This window comes from Pan troglodytes, chromosome 7 (genome assembly GCF_028858775.2).
Source record: "Pan troglodytes isolate AG18354 chromosome 7, NHGRI_mPanTro3-v2.0_pri, whole genome shotgun sequence".
Taxonomy (NCBI): Eukaryota; Metazoa; Chordata; class Mammalia; order Primates; family Hominidae; genus Pan; species Pan troglodytes.
The window spans coordinates 89,800,086-89,809,413 of record NC_072405.2 but is presented as its reverse complement, the minus strand read 5'-3'; the positions used below and the strand labels follow the sequence as shown (position 1 = coordinate 89,809,413).

General features: G+C 39.5%; 1 long non-coding RNA gene across 1 annotated transcript; it reads right to left on the bottom strand.

The window, feature by feature from the left end:
• Nucleotides 1-1,387: 1,387 nt before the first annotated feature.
• LOC107976507 (uncharacterized) lies at nt 1,388-8,700 on the bottom strand. Its single transcript, XR_001720553.3, has 3 exons — nt 8,600-8,700; nt 7,274-7,401; nt 1,388-1,713 (listed from the first exon to the last, which is right to left on the bottom strand). It is a non-coding gene; the product is annotated as an uncharacterized LOC107976507 (long non-coding RNA).
• Nucleotides 8,701-9,328: the final 628 nt, after the last annotated feature.

Sequence of the window (9,328 nt, the reverse complement as noted above, 5' to 3'; positions counted from 1 at the left end):
AAACCGCCTATTCAAGTCCCAGTAATGCCGGATGCCGCTACCCCCCAGCAAGCTGGAGCATCCCAGGTGGATTTCAGACTGCTGTGCTGGCAGCGAGAATTTCACGTCAGTGGATCTTAGCTTGCTGGGCTCCGTGGGTGTGGGATCTGCTGAGCAAGACCACTTGGCTCCCTGGCTTCAGCCCCCTTCCCAGGGGAGTGAATTGTTCTGTCCATTCTGGCTCTGCTTGGCGTTCCAGCCTCCTGCAGCTAGCTCAGTGTCTGCCCTAACAACCACCCAGTTTTGTGCTTGAAACTCAGGACCCTGGTGGTGTAGGCAGCCAAGGGAATCTCCTGGTCTGAGGGTTGCGAAGACTGTGGGAAAAGCATAGTATTTGAGCCGGATTGCACCGTCCCTCAAGGCACATTCCCTCACTGCTTCCCTTGGCTGGGAAGGGAGTTCCCCAAACTCTTGTGCTTCCTGGGTGAGGTGACCACCCCCGCCCCCCACCACCTGACCCACTTTGGCTTGCCCTCCATGGGCTGCACCCACTGTATTACCAGTCCCAGTGAGATGAGCCAGGTACCCCAGTTGTAAATGCAGAAATCACTCGCCTTCTGTGTTGTTCTCACTGGGAGCTGCAGACCAGAGCTGTTCCTATTTGGCCATCTTGCCAGATCTCACACATTATTTTTATTATTGAAGATTTAAAATGTGTTTAAATGTGTGAAAGAACTAGTTCTCTTTATGATCACTTTTCCAGATTTTTCTTGACTTTTTTTTTATTTGAACTTTAGTATTAGCTTGTCTCTGATTACAAAATAAAAATGCTGTTGCTATTTTTATTGAATTAAATCTTTGTGATGTTGACTTTTCCTATCTAAGAAATTATATGCTTTCCCATTTATTCATTTTATTTTGTGTTTTTTGGTAGCATCTTAAAATGTTCTTTATATAAATCATGCCCATCTCTCATACTTATTCCTAAGCATTTTATCTTTTTTGTCGAATTGTAAATAGAGTCTTTTCTTCTCTTTTATCATATATATATAATTCACTTCTGTAGATTGCATACCCACAAACTTACTAAGTTCTCTGATTTTGGTTGGTTTCTTTGATTTTTTGTCATGAAATTGGACCTACATCTATATTGAATCTTAGCTTTGCTAGATTTAATATGCCTTGAAGTCAAGAGCTACACCAATCCTTTGCATTTGGTAAATGATGCTATTTGATCCCAGGTCACATCTTCTATAAAAGCATTATTTCATCCTGGTTTTGGCATATGAAGCAATGTTATGGCTGATGTTGATTTGTTTGCTTTTCTTCAATATTTAAAACAATATCCAGTTGTTAGTTTTTTGTTATCAATCCATGAGTATCTTGGGAGAGTACTATAATTTTACACTTTATCAAAAGAGGAAATATGTGGCTTTTATTGTTCAAACAAATAAGTTTCAGCAGGGCACGGCGGCTCACACCTGTAATCCCAGCACTTTGGGAGGCTGAGGCAGGTGGATCACCTGAGGTTGGGAGTTTGAGACCAGCCTGACCAACATGAAGAAACCCCATCTCAACTAAAAATACAAAATTTGCCGGGCATAGTGGTGCATGCCTGTAATACTAGCTACTCAGGAGACTGAGACAGGAGAATCACTTGAACCTAGGAGGTCAAGGTTGCAGTGAGCCAAGATCACGCCATTGCACTCCAGCCTGGGCAACAAGAATGAAATTCTGTCAAAAAAAAAAAAAGAAAGAAAGAAAGAAAGAAAATTTCAGTTATTTTAGGATATGTCTTTTGTCTTACCGTGAATCATCCAACTGATTACCCACATGGGCCTCACACTAGACCAAGTACTTTTTGAGCAGCATAGTATCAGAAGTACCAGCTATTGTGAGCCAAGAATGTGAATACTGAAGAAAAGCTGGAAAGATCAAGCACTATCAATGATCAACGCTAAAGCAGGTAGGCAAATTGATGTCAGCATACATCTATAAACCACAATAGTCAGAAGCCGAGCAAGTAGACAATAATTGGTGAATGAAGTTGGGGGTGGGGGGTGATATGTAATAAAGCATGAGAAAAATCAATGGCAAAAAGACTAGATAGAAATATTATATGTAACTCATGAAAGACCAAAGACAAATTGTCCAACAATAAAGGAAAAAGCTACAGGAAATATGCTAGACTATATGCAGCTATTAAAATTATAACTCTGATCATTAGGTAGAAACATTGAAAAGAATTTACAAAATGATTCTAAGTGAATAAAAAAGTCATAATAACTACATATTCAGTATTTATTATTTCTAATTTAAAAATCAACTATAAAGGCAAAATAATGGAGACAACAAAAATATCAGTTGTTTCCAGAGGTCAGAAGGGAGTGAAGCACAGAGAATCTTAAGAGCAGAGAAACTACTCTGTATGACGTAGCCATGCATCACTTAACAACAGGGAAACATTCTGAGCAATGTGCCATTAGGCAATTTCATTGCTGTGCGAACATCACAGAATATACTTCTACCAATCTGGATGTGTAGCCTACACATACAGCCTATTGCTCCTAGTCTACAAACCTAGGCAGCATGTTACTACATTGAATATTATAGGCAATTGTATCACAATGGTAAGTATATGTGTATCTGAACATATCTAAACATTGAAAAGATACGGTAAAGTTACAGTATTATAATCTTATGAGACCATCCTTGTATATGCAGTCCGTGATTGACTGAGATGTTTTTATGCAACAAATGACTGTACCATAACGTTGGATATATGTCATTACACATTTATCTAAACCCATAAAATGTACAACACCAAGGGTGAACCCTAATGTAAACTATGGACTTCGGGTGACAATGATGTGTCAATGTAGGTTCATTAACTGTAATGGATGTAGCATTCTAGAGGGGAATGTTGATCATGGGGGAGGCTATACATGTCTCAGGGCAGGGGGCATATGGGAAATCTCTATACCTTCCACTCAATTTTTCTGTGATCTGAAATCTGCTCTAAAAAATAAAGATTTTATTTTTAAAAATTAACTACATGTGGACAAAATTTGTGAAATAACACGAAGAAATAACTATTAGAGAGTTGGGATTATGTTGTGATTTGGAAAATAGACTTTTTGTTGATTGATTTAGCAAAAAAAAATTTAATTCTATTGTCAAGATATGAGCTTAAGAAAATGGGCAAAGTGATGACAAAAAGAAAACCTGATAACTAAGGTTGGCATTTGCTTTAATCAAGAAATTATATATGCCTCCCATTGTTATCATTAATAAGAGCTAATACTTGTATATTATTTCCTGCATGCTGAGTCCTTAAAACAAAAATTAGTCCTCACCTATGATTAAAATCCACTTTGCGTATATCTTTTCTTTCATTCCTGTCAGAAATGGATAAAATGAGAGTATGCCACTGCATATGGAGAAAACAAGAGATATAGCAAAATAAAGGTATTTTTCTGCTTTCACTGTATAATGATACAAGAGAAATATACAAGATGACTTCTGCCCTCAAGGCCTTTAGAACTTAGCTGGGGGAAACTGTACCTGAAATAATTGGCAGCAAAAGATACTGTTTTCTGTTGCATCAAAGTGCAATAAAATATTTTAAAAAGATAACAAATACATGAAAACAACTCCACCAGTGTTCCTCAATAGGAGTGCTGTTAGAATTAGTGACAGAACATTTCTTTCTTTGTGCAGAACTCTCTCATGCGTTGTAAGATTGCTTACATCCCTGGCCCCTGTCCTTTAAATGCCAGGTGTTCCCAGCCATTGTGTCAAACAAAAATAAATTTAATTTCAAATGCCTCTCACATTTATTTACAAATTAAGACTCTTTAGACCAAACATTTTCAAACTCTAGTGTTCCAAAGAATCTTAAGTGCTTTGGTGCATCCTGTTCAACTTATCAATATTGAAAACCATAGTAAAAATAATACTGATAACCTATGTATGCAAAACCCTCAGACATCTTTGACTCCTCTCTTCTCTCATCTTCCACATTAGATCAAGCAACACTGCTCTGTCTGCTTTAAAACCCCATTCACGGTCCAACCATTTCTGTCTACCATACCACGTTGTCCAAACTCCCATCATCTCTCACCTGGATTATTGCAGTAGCTTCTTGTTGTGGACTGAATGTCTATGTCTCCCCAAAATTCATATGTGAAGCCCTAACCTGCAATGTGCTGGTATTTGGAGACAGGGCCTTTGGGAGGTTAGATGAGGTCATGAGGGTGGAGCCCTGGTACAGTGGATTAGTGTCCTTATTAGAAGGCTCACAAGAAAGCGCTCTCTTTCTCCCTCTCTTCCTCTTCCTCTCCTAATTCCTCCCCCAACCCAGGCACACCCATCAAGGGAAGGCCATATGAACACATGGCGAGATGGTGGCTACATTTAAGCTAAGAGAAGAGGCCTCCCAATGAAACTTACCTTGCTGGTACTTTGCTCTTATGCTTCACGGCCTCCAAAACCATGAGAAATAAATGTCTGTTGTTTAAGACACCCAGCCTGTGCTATTTTCTTTTGGCAGCCTGAGCCAACTAGTACCCCTCCCAACTAGTTGCTTGGCATTCCCTTTGCCTTGTTCAGCCCATTCTCAGCATCGTGCTGAGAGTGATCCTGGTAAAAACGTAAGTCAGATTACATCATGTCCTCCTCAGAACACACCCATGACTTCTTCTTTTCTCATGAACATTACAAAAGGTTTTTACATAACCCTTGTGACTTGGGCCATGTGAACTTTTTGGCATGGCCTTTTAATACCCTTCCTGGCCTCCTCACCCAGAACACAGGCTTCCTGGTCCTCCAGTGTGCCAGGTTCGCTCTCTCCACAGGGCCTTTGTACAGCCTGTTCCATCTCTGGAGAGCTCCTCCCTTGCTCCCTCGACCATGAATTTCTTTACTCAGATTTCCATGGTCACCTTAGCTAGTGCCAATGCCCTTTCTCTCACACATCCACTTCCTGTCTCCTTCTTTTAATTGACTGTTCTCATTGTCCTGTGCTGCTTTTTTTCTTTCCATAGCACATTATATATTTTACTTATTTATCTTGTTTATTGTTAGCTCATCCTCCCCATGAGAAAATCACCTCCATTGGGACAGGGGTTTTCTTTTCCTTGTTGTTCATTGCTGTTTTCCCAGTATCTGAAAAAGTATTTCTCAATATTTTTTTCATTATTGTTCCCCTAGGACTTTTTCAGGCATCTTTTTTCCTAATCACCACCCTATGAAATTTTAATACCACAGATAGGCTGTATATATGATTATGTTTGGGGGGCCACAAACCATTTCAATATCTAACATTTTTCACCCTCAATAACTAATATTTTCTCCCTTGGCATATTATCACCATATTGAGGGTACATGATTGAGAATAAGGCCTTGGTAAATAACTAGCTGTTGAGAATAGCACATGGTAAATAACTATATGTTGAATAAATGAATGATTTAAATAATATATATACATAAAATTTATCACTGAATACCATCAACATGTTAACTTATGCAATATAAAATAACTTTATGCAAATTTCAGAAAGTTTTTTCTGTTCCTTCCGTTTAATAGAAAATTCTGAGATTGAAGCCAGGCATGCTGGCTCACGCCTGTAATCCGAGCACTTTGGGAGGCTGAGGCGGGTGGATCACTTGAGGTCAGGAATTCTAGACCAGCCTGGCCAACATGGTGAAACCCCGTCTCTACAAAAATACAAAAATTAGCCGGGCATGGGGGCAGTGGCACGTGCCTGTAATCCCAGCTACTCGGGAGGCTGAGGTGGAAGAATTGCTTGAACCCAGGAGCTGGAGGTTGCAGTGAGCTGAAATCCAGCCTGAGTGACAGAACGAGACTCCATCTCAAAAAAATAAATAAATAAATAAAATAAAATAAAATAAAATTCTGAGATTGTTAATATTTGTAACTATTTGACTCTATGAATCATAGTCCATTTTTTTTTTTAGACAGAATCTGGCTCTGTTGCCCAGGCTGGAGTGCAATGGCGCAATCTCAGCTCACTGCAACCTCCGCCTCCTGGGTTCAAGCAATTTTCCTGCCTCAGCCTCCTGAGTAGCTGGGATTACAGGCATTGAAAAGATAAAGTAAAGTTACAGTATTATAATCTTATGGTACATTCCTTGTATATGCAGTCCATGATTGACTGAGATGTTGTTATGCAACAAATGACTGTACCATAATGTTGGATATATGGTGCCCACCACCATGCCTACCCCGCTAATTTTTGTATTTTTAGTGGAGATGGGATTTCACCATGTTGGTCAGGCTGGTCCCGAACTACTGACCTCATGATCCACCCACCTCGGTATCCCAAAGTGCTGGGATTATAGGCGTGAGCCACCACGCCCGATGAATCATAGTCTTTTAAAATATTAAGTAACCATAATAAAGTAAGACATAAATTTCAGTTTGAGGCTAAATATAAGACCACTATACTTATCTATATACCTTGATTCCAAACTTTTTATTAATTGAAACATTAAGTCTCACTAGCTTGGTAATTAAACTCTATACATTCAAATTTATATCTATAAGATTTTGCATGACCACGTTACTTAAAACTTTAAAAAGCATTGCATTCAACTGCCTGCTCCCAGAGGCAAGAGGGACTGTGATTATCTGTCTTCATAGTTCCACTGCCTTGTTGAGTACCTGGCACATAGTGTGCACCTAATAAAGACAGTTTAAATGGTTACAGGCTGATTCTATTCAGGAGAAGTTTATGAAGAAGGTAGAACTTGAATAGAGACTAAAAGCTATACTGAATTTACATAGAGGAAATATTTCCTACTTGAGAGAACATCAGGAGGAAGGACTGTCAATTGTACATTTCGGAACACAGAGAAATCATCTTAGGTATATAAAAGAAATTCAATTATGAAAAGCCTTGAAAACGAACCTGAGGAGTTTGGACTAAAAGCAAAAAGAAACCATTATAAGAATTTATGAAGTAGAGTGACATCATGAAAGTTGTCTTTTAGGAAAAGTCACCTGGCAACAGTATGAAAGGTGAATTAGGAGAGAATGAGAGGATGTAGATTAGTCAAGAGACTATCAGTTATTGGATGTGAATTAAAGAGATGACCGTTGTAATAGGGAAGAGTGGAGAGACTGAGGCAATGTTCAGAAAACTAGGTAGAGCCATTTTCTCATTAAGAGCCTTTGGCTGCGAGTAACAGAAATGAGATTAAACAACAAGAAAAAATATTGAGTCCCACTGCTGGATATCCAAATGTAGTGCCCTTTCAGGGACAAGCTTACTCCAGTTTTCTTCCAGCTCCATTTCTCCGAGATTCATTTGACTCAGTGCTCCTCTATTTGTCGTCTCATGTTCCAGGTAGCATGAACCTAGCGACCTCAGTTCCATCACATCCACACATGAACACATCCTGAGAAAAAGCAAGAAAAAACATAGAGAAAGAATTACTCCTGAAAGCTCTTTCAGAAATGCAATAAAGAATTTCCCTAGAATCACTAATAAATCTTTTCTTGAATCTCAGGGACATTAACTGCTTTGTATGCCAATTACTAAAGCAATGTGACATGAGGAAAGAGGATTCTCCTTGGAACATTCTAGTGCCTTCTTGGGCTTGGGAGAGAGTTTGACTTCTGAGCCACATGGGTTGCCTAGGGGAGGATTTGGATACTGTACCAAAACTGGAGTTTAAGAGAAGAGGAAAGGGGTAAGGGATGCTGGGTGTGCAGCCAACAATGCAATGAAGAAGAGAACAGAATTTAAGATGATTCCTCGTTTCTAGCTATTCAGTGGTATGACAGGTAAGAGAGACTAGTTTGAGGGTCAGAGATGAATTTAAACTCCATTTTTAGAGAGATTATATTAAACTGCAAAATGCTACTCAAAGATACTGTGGCTTCCTTATTAGTAATTGGATAGGCAGTGAAGAATGACCGTGAGCCCTAAGGGATATCTCAGAGCTGGAAAGAGAAATTTAGATGTCATCCATATGGAAGTGAATGAGCTCCCCAGGGAGTGGTTATAGAAAAAGGACCCATGATGAGTCTTAGCCTCAGATTGCAGGGAGGAGGAAAATCAGATATTAGGAGATTAAAGAAAACAAAGAGCTGTCAGAGAGAGATCGAAGGAGTAGTAAATGTGATATAATCATGGAAGTTGAAAAAAAAATTCATGATGAAGATATCAAATGTTACCTAAAGATTATGAAGAAAGAGAGCTGACAAAGCCAAGTTTGGGGCTTTAATGGAACAAGAAGTATGTAAGGAAGTTATTAAAAGATTCATGAAAGATTTCCAAACAGCAGCAAAGACTGAATTGAAATTCTCAGAATAAATCTGCAATAGGCCAGGTCAACTGAGTTCCTTTCACAATCCAATATGGCTCCTGCATAAGAAAAAAAAAAAAGAATGATTTGATCATTAAAGATGCATAATTGGGTTTCGAAAAAGATACAGAGGTGAGAGAATTTAGAGTCCTGAAAAATCAATATGAAATCGTTGAGTATGGAATTCACGCTGTAGAGGGAATCCTCAGCCAAAGGATGAGAATGGACTGAAACTCAGCCTTTGGTTCTGTTTCATTGGATTTGCAATATAATATAGCAGACTTACTAGCTTAATGTCTTGGTTTGAGTTCCTTTGAAAGCACAGCTTAAAATAAGGGCTTGGGTACAGGTGGTTTATAAGGGAGGCAAGGCTAGGAAAAAGAATATGAGGAGTAAGACAAGGAAGTGATAAAAACTGATGTGTGTTATTGATTTCAGCCAGCTATTGCTGACAGTTCAAAGTCTGCAGTGTAGTTACCGGAATCCCACCTCAAGCTCACGTGATGATGTTTCTGTTTCTCTGCCACAAAGCTTTCTTTAAAGCTCAGTAACAACACAGCCTGAAATTTCAGAGGTGTTAACAACTCCAGGCAACCCTCAACCAGTGGGAGAAGGCAGGGTGAATAAGGGCCTGCTGTACCAGCCATTTACCACTGTAGGCAATTGAGACTCAATCCCTCTGGGGACACACAGAGGAATTGTGAAGAATGCCCTTGGAATGGTCCCATCAAATAACAGGGAAGTTGAACCCTGGTTGAAGGTTCCCCCCAGATGATAACACCAGCACAATCCCAAGTTACACCTGCACAGGTGTTTCAGAGAAAGCCCTAAGGCAGAAAAGCAAAGAGCAACTACCACATGTGCTTGAAGTGAGACACTAGTAATTGCATGCCACTGTCACCACAGCTGTCCATCACAGCTGCCCACCACAGCTGCTCAGAAGTCAGTAGCCCAAGAAGCTGTGACATGGGCATCACACACAGCTGCTACACCAAGGTTTCTCTACCACAACGCT